The sequence below is a fragment of the Schistocerca americana genome, unplaced genomic scaffold, assembly GCF_021461395.2.
Source record: "Schistocerca americana isolate TAMUIC-IGC-003095 unplaced genomic scaffold, iqSchAmer2.1 HiC_scaffold_1104, whole genome shotgun sequence".
In the NCBI taxonomy this organism is placed as follows: Eukaryota; Metazoa; Arthropoda; class Insecta; order Orthoptera; family Acrididae; genus Schistocerca; species Schistocerca americana.
The window spans coordinates 14326-40609 of NW_025725160.1; the positions used below are offsets into that span (position 1 = coordinate 14326).

Genomic DNA, 26284 nt, shown 5'->3' on the forward strand with positions numbered 1-26284 from the left:
ACGACCCGAGCGGCAGCGAGCGGCAGTCGAGCAAAGTCGGGACAAGTCGGGACGGGGACAGGGACAGGGATAGGAAAGGTGCGAATGCACTGCAAATTACGCAAACACCTCGTCTGAGGCGAGGCGAGGCGAGGCGAGGCGAGGCGAGGAAGCTCACATCGCCAGCAGTGGCGCCCTCCAACAAGACTCTGCCACACCCCGCACAGGCCTTACGCCGGTCGGCCGCGCGCCAGCCCTCCTGCGCTGGACACCAGGGACAAGATGCGTCTTCCGCGAGTGTCGAAGGCTGCACGCGCCAAGCGGATGACAGGAGGTGCAACGAGAAGTTGCGCGTCTCACACACACGGCGGCGCGCCCGCTAATTCGGCAGTCGCTCTGCTGGCACGTCGGATTGCGGAAGGAAGTGCATACAATTACAATTCTGTTCGTGTTTTATGTTGTAAAGTTGTTAGCTTGTAACGATGTAATGTTAATAAATAAATTCATAAATCTCCAAAAAAAAAAAATACACGAAGCGCGTCCTTCCGGCTCATAAGTTTTGGATCTCAGGATTGCGTTCGCGCTAACGTGACGAATTGTCAATAAAAAAAAATGCGGCTGCTTTCGACCGAAAAGTATGATTTTGTGTGTGTTGGGATAAGAACCGAATGCGAATTCTTCCATGCGCCTACATTACATGGGCGCCAACGGCCATACCATGTTGAATACACCGGTTCTCGTCCGATCACCGAAGTTAAACAACATCGGGCGTGGTTAGTACTTGGATGGGTGACCACCTGGGAACACCACGTGCTGTTGGCTCCCTTTCATTTACTTTTTTTTTTATACCGCCCTCTTTCCATACCACCGTTCTGTTGTGACAAAGATTCTTGCTTAAGCATTTTAATCTACTGTAATGACCATAAGGTGCGAAATTGCAGTAAATATCTCAGTTTGAGGGAGAATGTGCTAACCAAGTTCGCCAGGAAGTCTTTGAAAACGACAAAACAGTACGAATCGGCAGATGTGTTCTGAAATACGTCAGCGCCTGTTGTTGTGTAGCGGTGTACAATTCCTACTTCGATATGTAATTATAAATTTATTCCTTAGTCGACTCGTCTCGTCTCGTCATCTCCTGCAGACGTTTCTTGTGCTTGCGCTGTTATATGGGCCACGACCCGAGCGGCAGCGAGCGGCAGTCGAGCAAAGTCGGGACAAGTCGGGACGGGGACAGGGACAGGGATAGGAAAGGTGCGAATGCACTGCAAATTACGCAAACACCTCGTCTGAGGCGAGGCGAGGCGAGGCGAGGCGAGGCGAGGAAGCTCACATCGCCAGCAGTGGCGCCCTCCAACAAGACTCTGCCACACCCCGCACAGGCCTTACGCCGGTCGGCCGCGCGCCAGCCCTCCTGCGCTGGACACCAGGGACAAGATGCGTCTTCCGCGAGTGTCGAAGGCTGCACGCGCCAAGCGGATGACAGGAGGTGCAACGAGAAGTTGCGCGTCTCACACACACGGCGGCGCGCCCGCTAATTCGGCAGTCGCTCTGCTGGCACGTCGGATTGCGGAAGGAAGTGCATACAATTACAATTCTGTTCGTGTTTTATGTTGTAAAGTTGTTAGCTTGTAACGATGTAATGTTAATAAATAAATTCATAAATCTCCAAAAAAAAAAAATACACGAAGCGCGTCCTTCCGGCTCATAAGTTTTGGATCTCAGGATTGCGTTCGCGCTAACGTGACGAATTGTCAATAAAAAAAAATGCGGCTGCTTTCGACCGAAAAGTATGATTTTGTGTGTGTTGGGATAAGAACCGAATGCGAATTCTTCCATGCGCCTACATTACATGGGCGCCAACGGCCATACCATGTTGAATACACCGGTTCTCGTCCGATCACCGAAGTTAAACAACATCGGGCGTGGTTAGTACTTGGATGGGTGACCACCTGGGAACACCACGTGCTGTTGGCTCCCTTTCATTTACTTTTTTTTTTATACCGCCCTCTTTCCATACCACCGTTCTGTTGTGACAAAGATTCTTGCTTAAGCATTTTAATCTACTGTAATGACCATAAGGTGCGAAATTGCAGTAAATATCTCAGTTTGAGGGAGAATGTGCTAACCAAGTTCGCCAGGAAGTCTTTGAAAACGACAAAACAGTACGAATCGGCAGATGTGTTCTGAAATACGTCAGCGCCTGTTGTTGTGTAGCGGTGTACAATTCCTACTTCGATATGTAATTATAAATTTATTCCTTAGTCGACTCGTCTCGTCTCGTCATCTCCTGCAGACGTTTCTTGTGCTTGCGCTGTTATATGGGCCACGACCCGAGCGGCAGCGAGCGGCAGTCGAGCAAAGTCGGGACAAGTCGGGACGGGGACAGGGACAGGGATAGGAAAGGTGCGAATGCACTGCAAATTACGCAAACACCTCGTCTGAGGCGAGGCGAGGCGAGGCGAGGCGAGGCGAGGAAGCTCACATCGCCAGCAGTGGCGCCCTCCAACAAGACTCTGCCACACCCCGCACAGGCCTTACGCCGGTCGGCCGCGCGCCAGCCCTCCTGCGCTGGACACCAGGGACAAGATGCGTCTTCCGCGAGTGTCGAAGGCTGCACGCGCCAAGCGGATGACAGGAGGTGCAACGAGAAGTTGCGCGTCTCACACACACGGCGGCGCGCCCGCTAATTCGGCAGTCGCTCTGCTGGCACGTCGGATTGCGGAAGGAAGTGCATACAATTACAATTCTGTTCGTGTTTTATGTTGTAAAGTTGTTAGCTTGTAACGATGTAATGTTAATAAATAAATTCATAAATCTCCAAAAAAAAAAAATACACGAAGCGCGTCCTTCCGGCTCATAAGTTTTGGATCTCAGGATTGCGTTCGCGCTAACGTGACGAATTGTCAATAAAAAAAAATGCGGCTGCTTTCGACCGAAAAGTATGATTTTGTGTGTGTTGGGATAAGAACCGAATGCGAATTCTTCCATGCGCCTACATTACATGGGCGCCAACGGCCATACCATGTTGAATACACCGGTTCTCGTCCGATCACCGAAGTTAAACAACATCGGGCGTGGTTAGTACTTGGATGGGTGACCACCTGGGAACACCACGTGCTGTTGGCTCCCTTTCATTTACTTTTTTTTTTATACCGCCCTCTTTCCATACCACCGTTCTGTTGTGACAAAGATTCTTGCTTAAGCATTTTAATCTACTGTAATGACCATAAGGTGCGAAATTGCAGTAAATATCTCAGTTTGAGGGAGAATGTGCTAACCAAGTTCGCCAGGAAGTCTTTGAAAACGACAAAACAGTACGAATCGGCAGATGTGTTCTGAAATACGTCAGCGCCTGTTGTTGTGTAGCGGTGTACAATTCCTACTTCGATATGTAATTATAAATTTATTCCTTAGTCGACTCGTCTCGTCTCGTCATCTCCTGCAGACGTTTCTTGTGCTTGCGCTGTTATATGGGCCACGACCCGAGCGGCAGCGAGCGGCAGTCGAGCAAAGTCGGGACAAGTCGGGACGGGGACAGGGACAGGGATAGGAAAGGTGCGAATGCACTGCAAATTACGCAAACACCTCGTCTGAGGCGAGGCGAGGCGAGGCGAGGCGAGGCGAGGAAGCTCACATCGCCAGCAGTGGCGCCCTCCAACAAGACTCTGCCACACCCCGCACAGGCCTTACGCCGGTCGGCCGCGCGCCAGCCCTCCTGCGCTGGACACCAGGGACAAGATGCGTCTTCCGCGAGTGTCGAAGGCTGCACGCGCCAAGCGGATGACAGGAGGTGCAACGAGAAGTTGCGCGTCTCACACACACGGCGGCGCGCCCGCTAATTCGGCAGTCGCTCTGCTGGCACGTCGGATTGCGGAAGGAAGTGCATACAATTACAATTCTGTTCGTGTTTTATGTTGTAAAGTTGTTAGCTTGTAACGATGTAATGTTAATAAATAAATTCATAAATCTCCAAAAAAAAAAAATACACGAAGCGCGTCCTTCCGGCTCATAAGTTTTGGATCTCAGGATTGCGTTCGCGCTAACGTGACGAATTGTCAATAAAAAAAAATGCGGCTGCTTTCGACCGAAAAGTATGATTTTGTGTGTGTTGGGATAAGAACCGAATGCGAATTCTTCCATGCGCCTACATTACATGGGCGCCAACGGCCATACCATGTTGAATACACCGGTTCTCGTCCGATCACCGAAGTTAAACAACATCGGGCGTGGTTAGTACTTGGATGGGTGACCACCTGGGAACACCACGTGCTGTTGGCTCCCTTTCATTTACTTTTTTTTTTATACCGCCCTCTTTCCATACCACCGTTCTGTTGTGACAAAGATTCTTGCTTAAGCATTTTAATCTACTGTAATGACCATAAGGTGCGAAATTGCAGTAAATATCTCAGTTTGAGGGAGAATGTGCTAACCAAGTTCGCCAGGAAGTCTTTGAAAACGACAAAACAGTACGAATCGGCAGATGTGTTCTGAAATACGTCAGCGCCTGTTGTTGTGTAGCGGTGTACAATTCCTACTTCGATATGTAATTATAAATTTATTCCTTAGTCGACTCGTCTCGTCTCGTCATCTCCTGCAGACGTTTCTTGTGCTTGCGCTGTTATATGGGCCACGACCCGAGCGGCAGCGAGCGGCAGTCGAGCAAAGTCGGGACAAGTCGGGACGGGGACAGGGACAGGGATAGGAAAGGTGCGAATGCACTGCAAATTACGCAAACACCTCGTCTGAGGCGAGGCGAGGCGAGGCGAGGCGAGGCGAGGAAGCTCACATCGCCAGCAGTGGCGCCCTCCAACAAGACTCTGCCACACCCCGCACAGGCCTTACGCCGGTCGGCCGCGCGCCAGCCCTCCTGCGCTGGACACCAGGGACAAGATGCGTCTTCCGCGAGTGTCGAAGGCTGCACGCGCCAAGCGGATGACAGGAGGTGCAACGAGAAGTTGCGCGTCTCACACACACGGCGGCGCGCCCGCTAATTCGGCAGTCGCTCTGCTGGCACGTCGGATTGCGGAAGGAAGTGCATACAATTACAATTCTGTTCGTGTTTTATGTTGTAAAGTTGTTAGCTTGTAACGATGTAATGTTAATAAATAAATTCATAAATCTCCAAAAAAAAAAAATACACGAAGCGCGTCCTTCCGGCTCATAAGTTTTGGATCTCAGGATTGCGTTCGCGCTAACGTGACGAATTGTCAATAAAAAAAAATGCGGCTGCTTTCGACCGAAAAGTATGATTTTGTGTGTGTTGGGATAAGAACCGAATGCGAATTCTTCCATGCGCCTACATTACATGGGCGCCAACGGCCATACCATGTTGAATACACCGGTTCTCGTCCGATCACCGAAGTTAAACAACATCGGGCGTGGTTAGTACTTGGATGGGTGACCACCTGGGAACACCACGTGCTGTTGGCTCCCTTTCATTTACTTTTTTTTTTATACCGCCCTCTTTCCATACCACCGTTCTGTTGTGACAAAGATTCTTGCTTAAGCATTTTAATCTACTGTAATGACCATAAGGTGCGAAATTGCAGTAAATATCTCAGTTTGAGGGAGAATGTGCTAACCAAGTTCGCCAGGAAGTCTTTGAAAACGACAAAACAGTACGAATCGGCAGATGTGTTCTGAAATACGTCAGCGCCTGTTGTTGTGTAGCGGTGTACAATTCCTACTTCGATATGTAATTATAAATTTATTCCTTAGTCGACTCGTCTCGTCTCGTCATCTCCTGCAGACGTTTCTTGTGCTTGCGCTGTTATATGGGCCACGACCCGAGCGGCAGCGAGCGGCAGTCGAGCAAAGTCGGGACAAGTCGGGACGGGGACAGGGACAGGGATAGGAAAGGTGCGAATGCACTGCAAATTACGCAAACACCTCGTCTGAGGCGAGGCGAGGCGAGGCGAGGCGAGGCGAGGAAGCTCACATCGCCAGCAGTGGCGCCCTCCAACAAGACTCTGCCACACCCCGCACAGGCCTTACGCCGGTCGGCCGCGCGCCAGCCCTCCTGCGCTGGACACCAGGGACAAGATGCGTCTTCCGCGAGTGTCGAAGGCTGCACGCGCCAAGCGGATGACAGGAGGTGCAACGAGAAGTTGCGCGTCTCACACACACGGCGGCGCGCCCGCTAATTCGGCAGTCGCTCTGCTGGCACGTCGGATTGCGGAAGGAAGTGCATACAATTACAATTCTGTTCGTGTTTTATGTTGTAAAGTTGTTAGCTTGTAACGATGTAATGTTAATAAATAAATTCATAAATCTCCAAAAAAAAAAAATACACGAAGCGCGTCCTTCCGGCTCATAAGTTTTGGATCTCAGGATTGCGTTCGCGCTAACGTGACGAATTGTCAATAAAAAAAAATGCGGCTGCTTTCGACCGAAAAGTATGATTTTGTGTGTGTTGGGATAAGAACCGAATGCGAATTCTTCCATGCGCCTACATTACATGGGCGCCAACGGCCATACCATGTTGAATACACCGGTTCTCGTCCGATCACCGAAGTTAAACAACATCGGGCGTGGTTAGTACTTGGATGGGTGACCACCTGGGAACACCACGTGCTGTTGGCTCCCTTTCATTTACTTTTTTTTTTATACCGCCCTCTTTCCATACCACCGTTCTGTTGTGACAAAGATTCTTGCTTAAGCATTTTAATCTACTGTAATGACCATAAGGTGCGAAATTGCAGTAAATATCTCAGTTTGAGGGAGAATGTGCTAACCAAGTTCGCCAGGAAGTCTTTGAAAACGACAAAACAGTACGAATCGGCAGATGTGTTCTGAAATACGTCAGCGCCTGTTGTTGTGTAGCGGTGTACAATTCCTACTTCGATATGTAATTATAAATTTATTCCTTAGTCGACTCGTCTCGTCTCGTCATCTCCTGCAGACGTTTCTTGTGCTTGCGCTGTTATATGGGCCACGACCCGAGCGGCAGCGAGCGGCAGTCGAGCAAAGTCGGGACAAGTCGGGACGGGGACAGGGACAGGGATAGGAAAGGTGCGAATGCACTGCAAATTACGCAAACACCTCGTCTGAGGCGAGGCGAGGCGAGGCGAGGCGAGGCGAGGAAGCTCACATCGCCAGCAGTGGCGCCCTCCAACAAGACTCTGCCACACCCCGCACAGGCCTTACGCCGGTCGGCCGCGCGCCAGCCCTCCTGCGCTGGACACCAGGGACAAGATGCGTCTTCCGCGAGTGTCGAAGGCTGCACGCGCCAAGCGGATGACAGGAGGTGCAACGAGAAGTTGCGCGTCTCACACACACGGCGGCGCGCCCGCTAATTCGGCAGTCGCTCTGCTGGCACGTCGGATTGCGGAAGGAAGTGCATACAATTACAATTCTGTTCGTGTTTTATGTTGTAAAGTTGTTAGCTTGTAACGATGTAATGTTAATAAATAAATTCATAAATCTCCAAAAAAAAAAAATACACGAAGCGCGTCCTTCCGGCTCATAAGTTTTGGATCTCAGGATTGCGTTCGCGCTAACGTGACGAATTGTCAATAAAAAAAAATGCGGCTGCTTTCGACCGAAAAGTATGATTTTGTGTGTGTTGGGATAAGAACCGAATGCGAATTCTTCCATGCGCCTACATTACATGGGCGCCAACGGCCATACCATGTTGAATACACCGGTTCTCGTCCGATCACCGAAGTTAAACAACATCGGGCGTGGTTAGTACTTGGATGGGTGACCACCTGGGAACACCACGTGCTGTTGGCTCCCTTTCATTTACTTTTTTTTTTATACCGCCCTCTTTCCATACCACCGTTCTGTTGTGACAAAGATTCTTGCTTAAGCATTTTAATCTACTGTAATGACCATAAGGTGCGAAATTGCAGTAAATATCTCAGTTTGAGGGAGAATGTGCTAACCAAGTTCGCCAGGAAGTCTTTGAAAACGACAAAACAGTACGAATCGGCAGATGTGTTCTGAAATACGTCAGCGCCTGTTGTTGTGTAGCGGTGTACAATTCCTACTTCGATATGTAATTATAAATTTATTCCTTAGTCGACTCGTCTCGTCTCGTCATCTCCTGCAGACGTTTCTTGTGCTTGCGCTGTTATATGGGCCACGACCCGAGCGGCAGCGAGCGGCAGTCGAGCAAAGTCGGGACAAGTCGGGACGGGGACAGGGACAGGGATAGGAAAGGTGCGAATGCACTGCAAATTACGCAAACACCTCGTCTGAGGCGAGGCGAGGCGAGGCGAGGCGAGGCGAGGAAGCTCACATCGCCAGCAGTGGCGCCCTCCAACAAGACTCTGCCACACCCCGCACAGGCCTTACGCCGGTCGGCCGCGCGCCAGCCCTCCTGCGCTGGACACCAGGGACAAGATGCGTCTTCCGCGAGTGTCGAAGGCTGCACGCGCCAAGCGGATGACAGGAGGTGCAACGAGAAGTTGCGCGTCTCACACACACGGCGGCGCGCCCGCTAATTCGGCAGTCGCTCTGCTGGCACGTCGGATTGCGGAAGGAAGTGCATACAATTACAATTCTGTTCGTGTTTTATGTTGTAAAGTTGTTAGCTTGTAACGATGTAATGTTAATAAATAAATTCATAAATCTCCAAAAAAAAAAAATACACGAAGCGCGTCCTTCCGGCTCATAAGTTTTGGATCTCAGGATTGCGTTCGCGCTAACGTGACGAATTGTCAATAAAAAAAAATGCGGCTGCTTTCGACCGAAAAGTATGATTTTGTGTGTGTTGGGATAAGAACCGAATGCGAATTCTTCCATGCGCCTACATTACATGGGCGCCAACGGCCATACCATGTTGAATACACCGGTTCTCGTCCGATCACCGAAGTTAAACAACATCGGGCGTGGTTAGTACTTGGATGGGTGACCACCTGGGAACACCACGTGCTGTTGGCTCCCTTTCATTTACTTTTTTTTTTATACCGCCCTCTTTCCATACCACCGTTCTGTTGTGACAAAGATTCTTGCTTAAGCATTTTAATCTACTGTAATGACCATAAGGTGCGAAATTGCAGTAAATATCTCAGTTTGAGGGAGAATGTGCTAACCAAGTTCGCCAGGAAGTCTTTGAAAACGACAAAACAGTACGAATCGGCAGATGTGTTCTGAAATACGTCAGCGCCTGTTGTTGTGTAGCGGTGTACAATTCCTACTTCGATATGTAATTATAAATTTATTCCTTAGTCGACTCGTCTCGTCTCGTCATCTCCTGCAGACGTTTCTTGTGCTTGCGCTGTTATATGGGCCACGACCCGAGCGGCAGCGAGCGGCAGTCGAGCAAAGTCGGGACAAGTCGGGACGGGGACAGGGACAGGGATAGGAAAGGTGCGAATGCACTGCAAATTACGCAAACACCTCGTCTGAGGCGAGGCGAGGCGAGGCGAGGCGAGGCGAGGAAGCTCACATCGCCAGCAGTGGCGCCCTCCAACAAGACTCTGCCACACCCCGCACAGGCCTTACGCCGGTCGGCCGCGCGCCAGCCCTCCTGCGCTGGACACCAGGGACAAGATGCGTCTTCCGCGAGTGTCGAAGGCTGCACGCGCCAAGCGGATGACAGGAGGTGCAACGAGAAGTTGCGCGTCTCACACACACGGCGGCGCGCCCGCTAATTCGGCAGTCGCTCTGCTGGCACGTCGGATTGCGGAAGGAAGTGCATACAATTACAATTCTGTTCGTGTTTTATGTTGTAAAGTTGTTAGCTTGTAACGATGTAATGTTAATAAATAAATTCATAAATCTCCAAAAAAAAAAAATACACGAAGCGCGTCCTTCCGGCTCATAAGTTTTGGATCTCAGGATTGCGTTCGCGCTAACGTGACGAATTGTCAATAAAAAAAAATGCGGCTGCTTTCGACCGAAAAGTATGATTTTGTGTGTGTTGGGATAAGAACCGAATGCGAATTCTTCCATGCGCCTACATTACATGGGCGCCAACGGCCATACCATGTTGAATACACCGGTTCTCGTCCGATCACCGAAGTTAAACAACATCGGGCGTGGTTAGTACTTGGATGGGTGACCACCTGGGAACACCACGTGCTGTTGGCTCCCTTTCATTTACTTTTTTTTTTATACCGCCCTCTTTCCATACCACCGTTCTGTTGTGACAAAGATTCTTGCTTAAGCATTTTAATCTACTGTAATGACCATAAGGTGCGAAATTGCAGTAAATATCTCAGTTTGAGGGAGAATGTGCTGACCAAGTTCGCCAGGAAGTCTTTGAAAACGACAAAACAGTACGAATCGGCAGATGTGTTCTGAAATACGTCAGCGCCTGTTGTTGTGTAGCGGTGTACAATTCCTACTTCGATATGTAATTATAAATTTATTCCTTAGTCGACTCGTCTCGTCTCGTCATCTCCTGCAGACGTTTCTTGTGCTTGCGCTGTTATATGGGCCACGACCCGAGCGGCAGCGAGCGGCAGTCGAGCAAAGTCGGGACAAGTCGGGACGGGGACAGGGACAGGGATAGGAAAGGTGCGAATGCACTGCAAATTACGCAAACACCTCGTCTGAGGCGAGGCGAGGCGAGGCGAGGCGAGGCGAGGAAGCTCACATCGCCAGCAGTGGCGCCCTCCAACAAGACTCTGCCACACCCCGCACAGGCCTTACGCCGGTCGGCCGCGCGCCAGCCCTCCTGCGCTGGACACCAGGGACAAGATGCGTCTTCCGCGAGTGTCGAAGGCTGCACGCGCCAAGCGGATGACAGGAGGTGCAACGAGAAGTTGCGCGTCTCACACACACGGCGGCGCGCCCGCTAATTCGGCAGTCGCTCTGCTGGCACGTCGGATTGCGGAAGGAAGTGCATACAATTACAATTCTGTTCGTGTTTTATGTTGTAAAGTTGTTAGCTTGTAACGATGTAATGTTAATAAATAAATTCATAAATCTCCAAAAAAAAAAAATACACGAAGCGCGTCCTTCCGGCTCATAAGTTTTGGATCTCAGGATTGCGTTCGCGCTAACGTGACGAATTGTCAATAAAAAAAAATGCGGCTGCTTTCGACCGAAAAGTATGATTTTGTGTGTGTTGGGATAAGAACCGAATGCGAATTCTTCCATGCGCCTACATTACATGGGCGCCAACGGCCATACCATGTTGAATACACCGGTTCTCGTCCGATCACCGAAGTTAAACAACATCGGGCGTGGTTAGTACTTGGATGGGTGACCACCTGGGAACACCACGTGCTGTTGGCTCCCTTTCATTTACTTTTTTTTTTATACCGCCCTCTTTCCATACCACCGTTCTGTTGTGACAAAGATTCTTGCTTAAGCATTTTAATCTACTGTAATGACCATAAGGTGCGAAATTGCAGTAAATATCTCAGTTTGAGGGAGAATGTGCTAACCAAGTTCGCCAGGAAGTCTTTGAAAACGACAAAACAGTACGAATCGGCAGATGTGTTCTGAAATACGTCAGCGCCTGTTGTTGTGTAGCGGTGTACAATTCCTACTTCGATATGTAATTATAAATTTATTCCTTAGTCGACTCGTCTCGTCTCGTCATCTCCTGCAGACGTTTCTTGTGCTTGCGCTGTTATATGGGCCACGACCCGAGCGGCAGCGAGCGGCAGTCGAGCAAAGTCGGGACAAGTCGGGACGGGGACAGGGACAGGGATAGGAAAGGTGCGAATGCACTGCAAATTACGCAAACACCTCGTCTGAGGCGAGGCGAGGCGAGGCGAGGCGAGGCGAGGAAGCTCACATCGCCAGCAGTGGCGCCCTCCAACAAGACTCTGCCACACCCCGCACAGGCCTTACGCCGGTCGGCCGCGCGCCAGCCCTCCTGCGCTGGACACCAGGGACAAGATGCGTCTTCCGCGAGTGTCGAAGGCTGCACGCGCCAAGCGGATGACAGGAGGTGCAACGAGAAGTTGCGCGTCTCACACACACGGCGGCGCGCCCGCTAATTCGGCAGTCGCTCTGCTGGCACGTCGGATTGCGGAAGGAAGTGCATACAATTACAATTCTGTTCGTGTTTTATGTTGTAAAGTTGTTAGCTTGTAACGATGTAATGTTAATAAATAAATTCATAAATCTCCAAAAAAAAAAAATACACGAAGCGCGTCCTTCCGGCTCATAAGTTTTGGATCTCAGGATTGCGTTCGCGCTAACGTGACGAATTGTCAATAAAAAAAAATGCGGCTGCTTTCGACCGAAAAGTATGATTTTGTGTGTGTTGGGATAAGAACCGAATGCGAATTCTTCCATGCGCCTACATTACATGGGCGCCAACGGCCATACCATGTTGAATACACCGGTTCTCGTCCGATCACCGAAGTTAAACAACATCGGGCGTGGTTAGTACTTGGATGGGTGACCACCTGGGAACACCACGTGCTGTTGGCTCCCTTTCATTTACTTTTTTTTTTATACCGCCCTCTTTCCATACCACCGTTCTGTTGTGACAAAGATTCTTGCTTAAGCATTTTAATCTACTGTAATGACCATAAGGTGCGAAATTGCAGTAAATATCTCAGTTTGAGGGAGAATGTGCTAACCAAGTTCGCCAGGAAGTCTTTGAAAACGACAAAACAGTACGAATCGGCAGATGTGTTCTGAAATACGTCAGCGCCTGTTGTTGTGTAGCGGTGTACAATTCCTACTTCGATATGTAATTATAAATTTATTCCTTAGTCGACTCGTCTCGTCTCGTCATCTCCTGCAGACGTTTCTTGTGCTTGCGCTGTTATATGGGCCACGACCCGAGCGGCAGCGAGCGGCAGTCGAGCAAAGTCGGGACAAGTCGGGACGGGGACAGGGACAGGGATAGGAAAGGTGCGAATGCACTGCAAATTACGCAAACACCTCGTCTGAGGCGAGGCGAGGCGAGGCGAGGCGAGGCGAGGAAGCTCACATCGCCAGCAGTGGCGCCCTCCAACAAGACTCTGCCACACCCCGCACAGGCCTTACGCCGGTCGGCCGCGCGCCAGCCCTCCTGCGCTGGACACCAGGGACAAGATGCGTCTTCCGCGAGTGTCGAAGGCTGCACGCGCCAAGCGGATGACAGGAGGTGCAACGAGAAGTTGCGCGTCTCACACACACGGCGGCGCGCCCGCTAATTCGGCAGTCGCTCTGCTGGCACGTCGGATTGCGGAAGGAAGTGCATACAATTACAATTCTGTTCGTGTTTTATGTTGTAAAGTTGTTAGCTTGTAACGATGTAATGTTAATAAATAAATTCATAAATCTCCAAAAAAAAAAAATACACGAAGCGCGTCCTTCCGGCTCATAAGTTTTGGATCTCAGGATTGCGTTCGCGCTAACGTGACGAATTGTCAATAAAAAAAAATGCGGCTGCTTTCGACCGAAAAGTATGATTTTGTGTGTGTTGGGATAAGAACCGAATGCGAATTCTTCCATGCGCCTACATTACATGGGCGCCAACGGCCATACCATGTTGAATACACCGGTTCTCGTCCGATCACCGAAGTTAAACAACATCGGGCGTGGTTAGTACTTGGATGGGTGACCACCTGGGAACACCACGTGCTGTTGGCTCCCTTTCATTTACTTTTTTTTTTATACCGCCCTCTTTCCATACCACCGTTCTGTTGTGACAAAGATTCTTGCTTAAGCATTTTAATCTACTGTAATGACCATAAGGTGCGAAATTGCAGTAAATATCTCAGTTTGAGGGAGAATGTGCTAACCAAGTTCGCCAGGAAGTCTTTGAAAACGACAAAACAGTACGAATCGGCAGATGTGTTCTGAAATACGTCAGCGCCTGTTGTTGTGTAGCGGTGTACAATTCCTACTTCGATATGTAATTATAAATTTATTCCTTAGTCGACTCGTCTCGTCTCGTCATCTCCTGCAGACGTTTCTTGTGCTTGCGCTGTTATATGGGCCACGACCCGAGCGGCAGCGAGCGGCAGTCGAGCAAAGTCGGGACAAGTCGGGACGGGGACAGGGACAGGGATAGGAAAGGTGCGAATGCACTGCAAATTACGCAAACACCTCGTCTGAGGCGAGGCGAGGCGAGGCGAGGCGAGGCGAGGAAGCTCACATCGCCAGCAGTGGCGCCCTCCAACAAGACTCTGCCACACCCCGCACAGGCCTTACGCCGGTCGGCCGCGCGCCAGCCCTCCTGCGCTGGACACCAGGGACAAGATGCGTCTTCCGCGAGTGTCGAAGGCTGCACGCGCCAAGCGGATGACAGGAGGTGCAACGAGAAGTTGCGCGTCTCACACACACGGCGGCGCGCCCGCTAATTCGGCAGTCGCTCTGCTGGCACGTCGGATTGCGGAAGGAAGTGCATACAATTACAATTCTGTTCGTGTTTTATGTTGTAAAGTTGTTAGCTTGTAACGATGTAATGTTAATAAATAAATTCATAAATCTCCAAAAAAAAAAAATACACGAAGCGCGTCCTTCCGGCTCATAAGTTTTGGATCTCAGGATTGCGTTCGCGCTAACGTGACGAATTGTCAATAAAAAAAAATGCGGCTGCTTTCGACCGAAAAGTATGATTTTGTGTGTGTTGGGATAAGAACCGAATGCGAATTCTTCCATGCGCCTACATTACATGGGCGCCAACGGCCATACCATGTTGAATACACCGGTTCTCGTCCGATCACCGAAGTTAAACAACATCGGGCGTGGTTAGTACTTGGATGGGTGACCACCTGGGAACACCACGTGCTGTTGGCTCCCTTTCATTTACTTTTTTTTTTATACCGCCCTCTTTCCATACCACCGTTCTGTTGTGACAAAGATTCTTGCTTAAGCATTTTAATCTACTGTAATGACCATAAGGTGCGAAATTGCAGTAAATATCTCAGTTTGAGGGAGAATGTGCTAACCAAGTTCGCCAGGAAGTCTTTGAAAACGACAAAACAGTACGAATCGGCAGATGTGTTCTGAAATACGTCAGCGCCTGTTGTTGTGTAGCGGTGTACAATTCCTACTTCGATATGTAATTATAAATTTATTCCTTAGTCGACTCGTCTCGTCTCGTCATCTCCTGCAGACGTTTCTTGTGCTTGCGCTGTTATATGGGCCACGACCCGAGCGGCAGCGAGCGGCAGTCGAGCAAAGTCGGGACAAGTCGGGACGGGGACAGGGACAGGGATAGGAAAGGTGCGAATGCACTGCAAATTACGCAAACACCTCGTCTGAGGCGAGGCGAGGCGAGGCGAGGCGAGGCGAGGAAGCTCACATCGCCAGCAGTGGCGCCCTCCAACAAGACTCTGCCACACCCCGCACAGGCCTTACGCCGGTCGGCCGCGCGCCAGCCCTCCTGCGCTGGACACCAGGGACAAGATGCGTCTTCCGCGAGTGTCGAAGGCTGCACGCGCCAAGCGGATGACAGGAGGTGCAACGAGAAGTTGCGCGTCTCACACACACGGCGGCGCGCCCGCTAATTCGGCAGTCGCTCTGCTGGCACGTCGGATTGCGGAAGGAAGTGCATACAATTACAATTCTGTTCGTGTTTTATGTTGTAAAGTTGTTAGCTTGTAACGATGTAATGTTAATAAATAAATTCATAAATCTCCAAAAAAAAAAAATACACGAAGCGCGTCCTTCCGGCTCATAAGTTTTGGATCTCAGGATTGCGTTCGCGCTAACGTGACGAATTGTCAATAAAAAAAAATGCGGCTGCTTTCGACCGAAAAGTATGATTTTGTGTGTGTTGGGATAAGAACCGAATGCGAATTCTTCCATGCGCCTACATTACATGGGCGCCAACGGCCATACCATGTTGAATACACCGGTTCTCGTCCGATCACCGAAGTTAAACAACATCGGGCGTGGTTAGTACTTGGATGGGTGACCACCTGGGAACACCACGTGCTGTTGGCTCCCTTTCATTTACTTTTTTTTTTATACCGCCCTCTTTCCATACCACCGTTCTGTTGTGACAAAGATTCTTGCTTAAGCATTTTAATCTACTGTAATGACCATAAGGTGCGAAATTGCAGTAAATATCTCAGTTTGAGGGAGAATGTGCTGACCAAGTTCGCCAGGAAGTCTTTGAAAACGACAAAACAGTACGAATCGGCAGATGTGTTCTGAAATACGTCAGCGCCTGTTGTTGTGTAGCGGTGTACAATTCCTACTTCGATATGTAATTATAAATTTATTCCTTAGTCGACTCGTCTCGTCTCGTCATCTCCTGCAGACGTTTCTTGTGCTTGCGCTGTTATATGGGCCACGACCCGAGCGGCAGCGAGCGGCAGTCGAGCAAAGTCGGGACAAGTCGGGACGGGGACAGGGACAGGGATAGGAAAGGTGCGAATGCACTGCAAATTACGCAAACACCTCGTCTGAGGCGAGGCGAGGCGAGGCGAGGCGAGGCGAGGAAGCTCACATCGCCAGCAGTGGCGCCCTCCAACAAGACTCTGCCACACCCCGCACAGGCCTTACGCCGGTCGGCCGCGCGCCAGCCCTCCTGCGCTGGACACCAGGGACAAGATGCGTCTTCCGCGAGTGTCGAAGGCTGCACGCGCCAAGCGGATGACAGGAGGTGCAACGAGAAGTTGCGCGTCTCACACACACGGCGGCGCGCCCGCTAATTCGGCAGTCGCTCTGCTGGCACGTCGGATTGCGGAAGGAAGTGCATACAATTACAATTCTGTTCGTGTTTTATGTTGTAAAGTTGTTAGCTTGTAACGATGTAATGTTAATAAATAAATTCATAAATCTCCAAAAAAAAAAAATACACGAAGCGCGTCCTTCCGGCTCATAAGTTTTGGATCTCAGGATTGCGTTCGCGCTAACGTGACGAATTGTCAATAAAAAAAAATGCGGCTGCTTTCGACCGAAAAGTATGATTTTGTGTGTGTTGGGATAAGAACCGAATGCGAATTCTTCCATGCGCCTACATTACATGGGCGCCAACGGCCATACCATGTTGAATACACCGGTTCTCGTCCGATCACCGAAGTTAAACAACATCGGGCGTGGTTAGTACTTGGATGGGTGACCACCTGGGAACACCACGTGCTGTTGGCTCCCTTTCATTTACTTTTTTTTTTATACCGCCCTCTTTCCATACCACCGTTCTGTTGTGACAAAGATTCTTGCTTAAGCATTTTAATCTACTGTAATGACCATAAGGTGCGAAATTGCAGTAAATATCTCAGTTTGAGGGAGAATGTGCTAACCAAGTTCGCCAGGAAGTCTTTGAAAACGACAAAACAGTACGAATCGGCAGATGTGTTCTGAAATACGTCAGCGCCTGTTGTTGTGTAGCGGTGTACAATTCCTACTTCGATATGTAATTATAAATTTATTCCTTAGTCGACTCGTCTCGTCTCGTCATCTCCTGCAGACGTTTCTTGTGCTTGCGCTGTTATATGGGCCACGACCCGAGCGGCAGCGAGCGGCAGTCGAGCAAAGTCGGGACAAGTCGGGACGGGGACAGGGACAGGGATAGGAAAGGTGCGAATGCACTGCAAATTACGCAAACACCTCGTCTGAGGCGAGGCGAGGCGAGGCGAGGCGAGGCGAGGAAGCTCACATCGCCAGCAGTGGCGCCCTCCAACAAGACTCTGCCACACCCCGCACAGGCCTTACGCCGGTCGGCCGCGCGCCAGCCCTCCTGCGCTGGACACCAGGGACAAGATGCGTCTTCCGCGAGTGTCGAAGGCTGCACGCGCCAAGCGGATGACAGGAGGTGCAACGAGAAGTTGCGCGTCTCACACACACGGCGGCGCGCCCGCTAATTCGGCAGTCGCTCTGCTGGCACGTCGGATTGCGGAAGGAAGTGCATACAATTACAATTCTGTTCGTGTTTTATGTTGTAAAGTTGTTAGCTTGTAACGATGTAATGTTAATAAATAAATTCATAAATCTCCAAAAAAAAAAAATACACGAAGCGCGTCCTTCCGGCTCATAAGTTTTGGATCTCAGGATTGCGTTCGCGCTAACGTGACGAATTGTCAATAAAAAAAAATGCGGCTGCTTTCGACCGAAAAGTATGATTTTGTGTGTGTTGGGATAAGAACCGAATGCGAATTCTTCCATGCGCCTACATTACATGGGCGCCAACGGCCATACCATGTTGAATACACCGGTTCTCGTCCGATCACCGAAGTTAAACAACATCGGGCGTGGTTAGTACTTGGATGGGTGACCACCTGGGAACACCACGTGCTGTTGGCTCCCTTTCATTTACTTTTTTTTTTATACCGCCCTCTTTCCATACCACCGTTCTGTTGTGACAAAGATTCTTGCTTAAGCATTTTAATCTACTGTAATGACCATAAGGTGCGAAATTGCAGTAAATATCTCAGTTTGAGGGAGAATGTGCTAACCAAGTTCGCCAGGAAGTCTTTGAAAACGACAAAACAGTACGAATCGGCAGATGTGTTCTGAAATACGTCAGCGCCTGTTGTTGTGTAGCGGTGTACAATTCCTACTTCGATATGTAATTATAAATTTATTCCTTAGTCGACTCGTCTCGTCTCGTCATCTCCTGCAGACGTTTCTTGTGCTTGCGCTGTTATATGGGCCACGACCCGAGCGGCAGCGAGCGGCAGTCGAGCAAAGTCGGGACAAGTCGGGACGGGGACAGGGACAGGGATAGGAAAGGTGCGAATGCACTGCAAATTACGCAAACACCTCGTCTGAGGCGAGGCGAGGCGAGGCGAGGCGAGGCGAGGAAGCTCACATCGCCAGCAGTGGCGCCCTCCAACAAGACTCTGCCACACCCCGCACAGGCCTTACGCCGGTCGGCCGCGCGCCAGCCCTCCTGCGCTGGACACCAGGGACAAGATGCGTCTTCCGCGAGTGTCGAAGGCTGCACGCGCCAAGCGGATGACAGGAGGTGCAACGAGAAGTTGCGCGTCTCACACACACGGCGGCGCGCCCGCTAATTCGGCAGTCGCTCTGCTGGCACGTCGGATTGCGGAAGGAAGTGCATACAATTACAATTCTGTTCGTGTTTTATGTTGTAAAGTTGTTAGCTTGTAACGATGTAATGTTAATAAATAAATTCATAAATCTCCAAAAAAAAAAAATACACGAAGCGCGTCCTTCCGGCTCATAAGTTTTGGATCTCAGGATTGCGTTCGCGCTAACGTGACGAATTGTCAATAAAAAAAAATGCGGCTGCTTTCGACCGAAAAGTATGATTTTGTGTGTGTTGGGATAAGAACCGAATGCGAATTCTTCCATGCGCCTACATTACATGGGCGCCAACGGCCATACCATGTTGAATACACCGGTTCTCGTCCGATCACCGAAGTTAAACAACATCGGGCGTGGTTAGTACTTGGATGGGTGACCACCTGGGAACACCACGTGCTGTTGGCTCCCTTTCATTTACTTTTTTTTTTATACCGCCCTCTTTCCATACCACCGTTCTGTTGTGACAAAGATTCTTGCTTAAGCATTTTAATCTACTGTAATGACCATAAGGTGCGAAATTGCAGTAAATATCTCAGTTTGAGGGAGAATGTGCTAACCAAGTTCGCCAGGAAGTCTTTGAAAACGACAAAACAGTACGAATCGGCAGATGTGTTCTGAAATACGTCAGCGCCTGTTGTTGTGTAGCGGTGTACAATTCCTACTTCGATATGTAATTATAAATTTATTCCTTAGTCGACTCGTCTCGTCTCGTCATCTCCTGCAGACGTTTCTTGTGCTTGCGCTGTTATATGGGCCACGACCCGAGCGGCAGCGAGCGGCAGTCGAGCAAAGTCGGGACAAGTCGGGACGGGGACAGGGACAGGGATAGGAAAGGTGCGAATGCACTGCAAATTACGCAAACACCTCGTCTGAGGCGAGGCGAGGCGAGGCGAGGCGAGGCGAGGAAGCTCACATCGCCAGCAGTGGCGCCCTCCAACAAGACTCTGCCACACCCCGCACAGGCCTTACGCCGGTCGGCCGCGCGCCAGCCCTCCTGCGCTGGACACCAGGGACAAGATGCGTCTTCCGCGAGTGTCGAAGGCTGCACGCGCCAAGCGGATGACAGGAGGTGCAACGAGAAGTTGCGCGTCTCACACACACGGCGGCGCGCCCGCTAATTCGGCAGTCGCTCTGCTGGCACGTCGGATTGCGGAAGGAAGTGCATACAATTACAATTCTGTTCGTGTTTTATGTTGTAAAGTTGTTAGCTTGTAACGATGTAATGTTAATAAATAAATTCATAAATCTCCAAAAAAAAAAAATACACGAAGCGCGTCCTTCCGGCTCATAAGTTTTGGATCTCAGGATTGCGTTCGCGCTAACGTGACGAATTGTCAATAAAAAAAAATGCGGCTGCTTTCGACCGAAAAGTATGATTTTGTGTGTGTTGGGATAAGAACCGAATGCGAATTCTTCCATGCGCCTACATTACATGGGCGCCAACGGCCATACCATGTTGAATACACCGGTTCTCGTCCGATCACCGAAGTTAAACAACATCGGGCGTGGTTAGTACTTGGATGGGTGACCACCTGGGAACACCACGTGCTGTTGGCTCCCTTTCATTTACTTTTTTTTTTATACCGCCCTCTTTCCATACCACCGTTCTGTTGTGACAAAGATTCTTGCTTAAGCATTTTAATCTACTGTAATGACCATAAGGTGCGAAATTGCAGTAAATATCTCAGTTTGAGGGAGAATGTGCTAACCAAGTTCGCCAGGAAGTCTTTGAAAACGACAAAACAGTACGAATCGGCAGATGTGTTCTGAAATACGTCAGCGCCTGTTGTTGTGTAGCGGTGTACAATTCCTACTTCGATATGTAATTATAAATTTATTCCTTAGTCGACTCGTCTCGTCTCGTCATCTCCTGCAGACGTTTCTTGTGCTTGCGCTGTTATATGGGCCACGACCCGAGCGGCAGCGAGCGGCAGTCGAGCAAAGTCGGGACAAGTCGGGACGGGGACAGGGACAGGGATAGGAAAGGTGCGAATGCACTGCAAATTACGCAAACACCTCGTCTGAGGCGAGGCGAGGCGAGGCGAGGCGAGGCGAGGAAGCTCACATCGCCAGCAGTGGCGCCCTCCAACAAGACTCTGCCACACCCCGCACAGGCCTTACGCCGGTCGGCCGCGCGCCAGCCCTCCTGCGCTGGACACCAGGGACAAGATGCGTCTTCCGCGAGTGTCGAAGGCTGCACGCGCCAAGCGGATGACAGGAGGTGCAACGAGAAGTTGCGCGTCTCACACACACGGCGGCGCGCCCGCTAATTCGGCAGTCGCTCTGCTGGCACGTCGGATTGCGGAAGGAAGTGCATACAATTACAATTCTGTTCGTGTTTTATGTTGTAAAGTTGTTAGCTTGTAACGATGTAATGTTAATAAATAAATTCATAAATCTCCAAAAAAAAAAAATACACGAAGCGCGTCCTTCCGGCTCATAAGTTTTGGATCTCAGGATTGCGTTCGCGCTAACGTGACGAATTGTCAATAAAAAAAAATGCGGCTGCTTTCGACCGAAAAGTATGATTTTGTGTGTGTTGGGATAAGAACCGAATGCGAATTCTTCCATGCGCCTACATTACATGGGCGCCAACGGCCATACCATGTTGAATACACCGGTTCTCGTCCGATCACCGAAGTTAAACAACATCGGGCGTGGTTAGTACTTGGATGGGTGACCACCTGGGAACACCACGTGCTGTTGGCTCCCTTTCATTTACTTTTTTTTTTATACCGCCCTCTTTCCATACCACCGTTCTGTTGTGACAAAGATTCTTGCTTAAGCATTTTAATCTACTGTAATGACCATAAGGTGCGAAATTGCAGTAAATATCTCAGTTTGAGGGAGAATGTGCTAACCAAGTTCGCCAGGAAGTCTTTGAAAACGACAAAACAGTACGAATCGGCAGATGTGTTCTGAAATACGTCAGCGCCTGTTGTTGTGTAGCGGTGTACAATTCCTACTTCGATATGTAATTATAAATTTATTCCTTAGTCGACTCGTCTCGTCTCGTCATCTCCTGCAGACGTTTCTTGTGCTTGCGCTGTTATATGGGCCACGACCCGAGCGGCAGCGAGCGGCAGTCGAGCAAAGTCGGGACAAGTCGGGACGGGGACAGGGACAGGGATAGGAAAGGTGCGAATGCACTGCAAATTACGCAAACACCTCGTCTGAGGCGAGGCGAGGCGAGGCGAGGCGAGGCGAGGAAGCTCACATCGCCAGCAGTGGCGCCCTCCAACAAGACTCTGCCACACCCCGCACAGGCCTTACGCCGGTCGGCCGCGCGCCAGCCCTCCTGCGCTGGACACCAGGGACAAGATGCGTCTTCCGCGAGTGTCGAAGGCTGCACGCGCCAAGCGGATGACAGGAGGTGCAACGAGAAGTTGCGCGTCTCACACACACGGCGGCGCGCCCGCTAATTCGGCAGTCGCTCTGCTGGCACGTCGGATTGCGGAAGGAAGTGCATACAATTACAATTCTGTTCGTGTTTTATGTTGTAAAGTTGTTAGCTTGTAACGATGTAATGTTAATAAATAAATTCATAAATCTCCAAAAAAAAAAAATACACGAAGCGCGTCCTTCCGGCTCATAAGTTTTGGATCTCAGGATTGCGTTCGCGCTAACGTGACGAATTGTCAATAAAAAAAAATGCGGCTGCTTTCGACCGAAAAGTATGATTTTGTGTGTGTTGGGATAAGAACCGAATGCGAATTCTTCCATGCGCCTACATTACATGGGCGCCAACGGCCATACCATGTTGAATACACCGGTTCTCGTCCGATCACCGAAGTTAAACAACATCGGGCGTGGTTAGTACTTGGATGGGTGACCACCTGGGAACACCACGTGCTGTTGGCTCCCTTTCATTTACTTTTTTTTTTATACCGCCCTCTTTCCATACCACCGTTCTGTTGTGACAAAGATTCTTGCTTAAGCATTTTAATCTACTGTAATGACCATAAGGTGCGAAATTGCAGTAAATATCTCAGTTTGAGGGAGAATGTGCTAACCAAGTTCGCCAGGAAGTCTTTGAAAACGACAAAACAGTACGAATCGGCAGATGTGTTCTGAAATACGTCAGCGCCTGTTGTTGTGTAGCGGTGTACAATTCCTACTTCGATATGTAATTATAAATTTATTCCTTAGTCGACTCGTCTCGTCTCGTCATCTCCTGCAGACGTTTCTTGTGCTTGCGCTGTTATATGGGCCACGACCCGAGCGGCAGCGAGCGGCAGTCGAGCAAAGTCGGGACAAGTCGGGACGGGGACAGGGACAGGGATAGGAAAGGTGCGAATGCACTGCAAATTACGCAAACACCTCGTCTGAGGCGAGGCGAGGCGAGGCGAGGCGAGGCGAGGAAGCTCACATCGCCAGCAGTGGCGCCCTCCAACAAGACTCTGCCACACCCCGCACAGGCCTTACGCCGGTCGGCCGCGCGCCAGCCCTCCTGCGCTGGACACCAGGGACAAGATGCGTCTTCCGCGAGTGTCGAAGGCTGCACGCGCCAAGCGGATGACAGGAGGTGCAACGAGAAGTTGCGCGTCTCACACACACGGCGGCGCGCCCGCTAATTCGGCAGTCGCTCTGCTGGCACGTCGGATTGCGGAAGGAAGTGCATACAATTACAATTCTGTTCGTGTTTTATGTTGTAAAGTTGTTAGCTTGTAACGATGTAATGTTAATAAATAAATTCATAAATCTCCAAAAAAAAAAAATACACGAAGCGCGTCCTTCCGGCTCATAAGTTTTGGATCTCAGGATTGCGTTCGCGCTAACGTGACGAATTGTCAATAAAAAAAAATGCGGCTGCTTTCGACCGAAAAGTATGATTTTGTGTGTGTTGGGATAAGAACCGAATGCGAATTCTTCCATGCGCCTACATTACATGGGCGCCAACGGCCATACCATGTTGAATACACCGGTTCTCGTCCGATCACCGAAGTTAAACAACATCGGGCGTGGTTAGTACTTGGATGGGTGACCACCTGGGAACACCACGTGCTGTTGGCTCCCTTTCATTTACTTTTTTTTTTATACCGCCCTCTTTCCATACCACCGTTCTGTTGTGACAAAGATTCTTGCTTAAGCATTTTAATCTACTGTAATGACCATAAGGTGCGAAATTGCAGTAAATATCTCAGTTTGAGGGAGAATGTGCTAACCAAGTTCGCCAGGAAGTCTTTGAAAACGACAAAACAGTACGAATCGGCAGATGTGTTCTGAAATACGTCAGCGCCTGTTGTTGTGTAGCGGTGTACAATTCCTACTTCGATATGTAATTATAAATTTATTCCTTAGTCGACTCGTCTCGTCTCGTCATCTCCTGCAGACGTTTCTTGTGCTTGCGCTGTTATATGGGCCACGACCCGAGCGGCAGCGAGCGGCAGTCGAGCAAAGTCGGGACAAGTCGGGACGGGGACAGGGACAGGGATAGGAAAGGTGCGAATGCACTGCAAATTACGCAAACACCTCGTCTGAGGCGAGGCGAGGCGAGGCGAGGCGAGGCGAGGAAGCTCACATCGCCAGCAGTGGCGCCCTCCAACAAGACTCTGCCACACCCCGCACAGGCCTTACGCCGGTCGGCCGCGCGCCAGCCCTCCTGCGCTGGACACCAGGGACAAGATGCGTCTTCCGCGAGTGTCGAAGGCTGCACGCGCCAAGCGGATGACAGGAGGTGCAACGAGAAGTTGCGCGTCTCACACACACGGCGGCGCGCCCGCTAATTCGGCAGTCGCTCTGCTGGCACGTCGGATTGCGGAAGGAAGTGCATACAATTACAATTCTGTTCGTGTTTTATGTTGTAAAGTTGTTAGCTTGTAACGATGTAATGTTAATAAATAAATTCATAAATCTCCAAAAAAAAAAAATACACGAAGCGCGTCCTTCCGGCTCATAAGTTTTGGATCTCAGGATTGCGTTCGCGCTAACGTGACGAATTGTCAATAAAAAAAAATGCGGCTGCTTTCGACCGAAAAGTATGATTTTGTGTGTGTTGGGATAAGAACCGAATGCGAATTCTTCCATGCGCCTACATTACATGGGCGCCAACGGCCATACCATGTTGAATACACCGGTTCTCGTCCGATCACCGAAGTTAAACAACATCGGGCGTGGTTAGTACTTGGATGGGTGACCACCTGGGAACACCACGTGCTGTTGGCTCCCTTTCATTTACTTTTTTTTTTATACCGCCCTCTTTCCATACCACCGTTCTGTTGTGACAAAGATTCTTGCTTAAGCATTTTAATCTACTGTAATGACCATAAGGTGCGAAATTGCAGTAAATATCTCAGTTTGAGGGAGAATGTGCTAACCAAGTTCGCCAGGAAGTCTTTGAAAACGACAAAACAGTACGAATCGGCAGATGTGTTCTGAAATACGTCAGCGCCTGTTGTTGTGTAGCGGTGTACAATTCCTACTTCGATATGTAATTATAAATTTATTCCTTAGTCGACTCGTCTCGTCTCGTCATCTCCTGCAGACGTTTCTTGTGCTTGCGCTGTTATATGGGCCACGACCCGAGCGGCAGCGAGCGGCAGTCGAGCAAAGTCGGGACAAGTCGGGACGGGGACAGGGACAGGGATAGGAAAGGTGCGAATGCACTGCAAATTACGCAAACACCTCGTCTGAGGCGAGGCGAGGCGAGGCGAGGCGAGGCGAGGAAGCTCACATCGCCAGCAGTGGCGCCCTCCAACAAGACTCTGCCACACCCCGCACAGGCCTTACGCCGGTCGGCCGCGCGCCAGCCCTCCTGCGCTGGACACCAGGGACAAGATGCGTCTTCCGCGAGTGTCGAAGGCTGCACGCGCCAAGCGGATGACAGGAGGTGCAACGAGAAGTTGCGCGTCTCACACACACGGCGGCGCGCCCGCTAATTCGGCAGTCGCTCTGCTGGCACGTCGGATTGCGGAAGGAAGTGCATACAATTACAATTCTGTTCGTGTTTTATGTTGTAAAGTTGTTAGCTTGTAACGATGTAATGTTAATAAATAAATTCATAAATCTCCAAAAAAAAAAAATACACGAAGCGCGTCCTTCCGGCTCATAAGTTTTGGATCTCAGGATTGCGTTCGCGCTAACGTGACGAATTGTCAATAAAAAAAAATGCGGCTGCTTTCGACCGAAAAGTATGATTTTGTGTGTGTTGGGATAAGAACCGAATGCGAATTCTTCCATGCGCCTACATTACATGGGCGCCAACGGCCATACCATGTTGAATACACCGGTTCTCGTCCGATCACCGAAGTTAAACAACATCGGGCGTGGTTAGTACTTGGATGGGTGACCACCTGGGAACACCACGTGCTGTTGGCTCCCTTTCATTTACTTTTTTTTTTATACCGCCCTCTTTCCATACCACCGTTCTGTTGTGACAAAGATTCTTGCTTAAGCATTTTAATCTACTGTAATGACCATAAGGTGCGAAATTGCAGTAAATATCTCAGTTTGAGGG

The 26284-nt window shown here is 50.1% G+C and overlaps 23 non-coding genes across 23 annotated transcripts; all 23 read left to right on the top strand.

The window, feature by feature from the left end:
* Positions 1 to 682: 682 nt before the first annotated feature.
* Positions 683 to 801, top strand: LOC124560681. Its single transcript, XR_006969235.1, has one exon. It is a non-coding gene; the product is annotated as a 5S ribosomal RNA (ribosomal RNA).
* Positions 802 to 1834: 1033 nt separating this feature from the next.
* Positions 1835 to 1953, top strand: LOC124560682. The gene has a single exon (XR_006969236.1). It is a non-coding gene; the product is annotated as a 5S ribosomal RNA (ribosomal RNA).
* Positions 1954 to 2986: 1033 nt separating this feature from the next.
* Positions 2987 to 3105, top strand: LOC124560684. The gene has a single exon (XR_006969238.1). It is a non-coding gene; the product is annotated as a 5S ribosomal RNA (ribosomal RNA).
* A 1033-nt stretch (positions 3106 to 4138) lies between these two features.
* LOC124560685 lies at positions 4139 to 4257 on the top strand. The gene has a single exon (XR_006969239.1). It is a non-coding gene; the product is annotated as a 5S ribosomal RNA (ribosomal RNA).
* A 1033-nt stretch (positions 4258 to 5290) lies between these two features.
* LOC124560686 lies at positions 5291 to 5409 on the top strand. Its single transcript, XR_006969240.1, has one exon. It is a non-coding gene; the product is annotated as a 5S ribosomal RNA (ribosomal RNA).
* A 1033-nt stretch (positions 5410 to 6442) lies between these two features.
* LOC124560687 lies at positions 6443 to 6561 on the top strand. The gene has a single exon (XR_006969241.1). It is a non-coding gene; the product is annotated as a 5S ribosomal RNA (ribosomal RNA).
* A 1033-nt stretch (positions 6562 to 7594) lies between these two features.
* Positions 7595 to 7713, top strand: LOC124560689. Its single transcript, XR_006969242.1, has one exon. It is a non-coding gene; the product is annotated as a 5S ribosomal RNA (ribosomal RNA).
* Positions 7714 to 8746: 1033 nt separating this feature from the next.
* Positions 8747 to 8865, top strand: LOC124560690. The gene has a single exon (XR_006969243.1). It is a non-coding gene; the product is annotated as a 5S ribosomal RNA (ribosomal RNA).
* A 1033-nt stretch (positions 8866 to 9898) lies between these two features.
* On the top strand, positions 9899 to 10017 carry LOC124560691. Its single transcript, XR_006969244.1, has one exon. It is a non-coding gene; the product is annotated as a 5S ribosomal RNA (ribosomal RNA).
* Positions 10018 to 11050: 1033 nt separating this feature from the next.
* LOC124560692 lies at positions 11051 to 11169 on the top strand. The gene has a single exon (XR_006969245.1). It is a non-coding gene; the product is annotated as a 5S ribosomal RNA (ribosomal RNA).
* Positions 11170 to 12202: 1033 nt separating this feature from the next.
* On the top strand, positions 12203 to 12321 carry LOC124560693. Its single transcript, XR_006969246.1, has one exon. It is a non-coding gene; the product is annotated as a 5S ribosomal RNA (ribosomal RNA).
* Positions 12322 to 13354: 1033 nt separating this feature from the next.
* LOC124560694 lies at positions 13355 to 13473 on the top strand. The gene has a single exon (XR_006969247.1). It is a non-coding gene; the product is annotated as a 5S ribosomal RNA (ribosomal RNA).
* A 1033-nt stretch (positions 13474 to 14506) lies between these two features.
* LOC124560696 lies at positions 14507 to 14625 on the top strand. The gene has a single exon (XR_006969249.1). It is a non-coding gene; the product is annotated as a 5S ribosomal RNA (ribosomal RNA).
* Positions 14626 to 15658: 1033 nt separating this feature from the next.
* Positions 15659 to 15777, top strand: LOC124560697. Its single transcript, XR_006969250.1, has one exon. It is a non-coding gene; the product is annotated as a 5S ribosomal RNA (ribosomal RNA).
* A 1033-nt stretch (positions 15778 to 16810) lies between these two features.
* Positions 16811 to 16929, top strand: LOC124560698. The gene has a single exon (XR_006969251.1). It is a non-coding gene; the product is annotated as a 5S ribosomal RNA (ribosomal RNA).
* Positions 16930 to 17962: 1033 nt separating this feature from the next.
* Positions 17963 to 18081, top strand: LOC124560700. The gene has a single exon (XR_006969252.1). It is a non-coding gene; the product is annotated as a 5S ribosomal RNA (ribosomal RNA).
* Positions 18082 to 19114: 1033 nt separating this feature from the next.
* Positions 19115 to 19233, top strand: LOC124560701. Its single transcript, XR_006969253.1, has one exon. It is a non-coding gene; the product is annotated as a 5S ribosomal RNA (ribosomal RNA).
* Positions 19234 to 20266: 1033 nt separating this feature from the next.
* LOC124560702 lies at positions 20267 to 20385 on the top strand. The gene has a single exon (XR_006969254.1). It is a non-coding gene; the product is annotated as a 5S ribosomal RNA (ribosomal RNA).
* Positions 20386 to 21418: 1033 nt separating this feature from the next.
* Positions 21419 to 21537, top strand: LOC124560703. Its single transcript, XR_006969255.1, has one exon. It is a non-coding gene; the product is annotated as a 5S ribosomal RNA (ribosomal RNA).
* Positions 21538 to 22570: 1033 nt separating this feature from the next.
* Positions 22571 to 22689, top strand: LOC124560704. The gene has a single exon (XR_006969256.1). It is a non-coding gene; the product is annotated as a 5S ribosomal RNA (ribosomal RNA).
* Positions 22690 to 23722: 1033 nt separating this feature from the next.
* On the top strand, positions 23723 to 23841 carry LOC124560705. The gene has a single exon (XR_006969257.1). It is a non-coding gene; the product is annotated as a 5S ribosomal RNA (ribosomal RNA).
* Positions 23842 to 24874: 1033 nt separating this feature from the next.
* LOC124560706 lies at positions 24875 to 24993 on the top strand. Its single transcript, XR_006969258.1, has one exon. It is a non-coding gene; the product is annotated as a 5S ribosomal RNA (ribosomal RNA).
* Positions 24994 to 26026: 1033 nt separating this feature from the next.
* Positions 26027 to 26145, top strand: LOC124560708. Its single transcript, XR_006969260.1, has one exon. It is a non-coding gene; the product is annotated as a 5S ribosomal RNA (ribosomal RNA).
* The last annotated feature ends 139 nt before the right edge of the window (positions 26146 to 26284 follow it).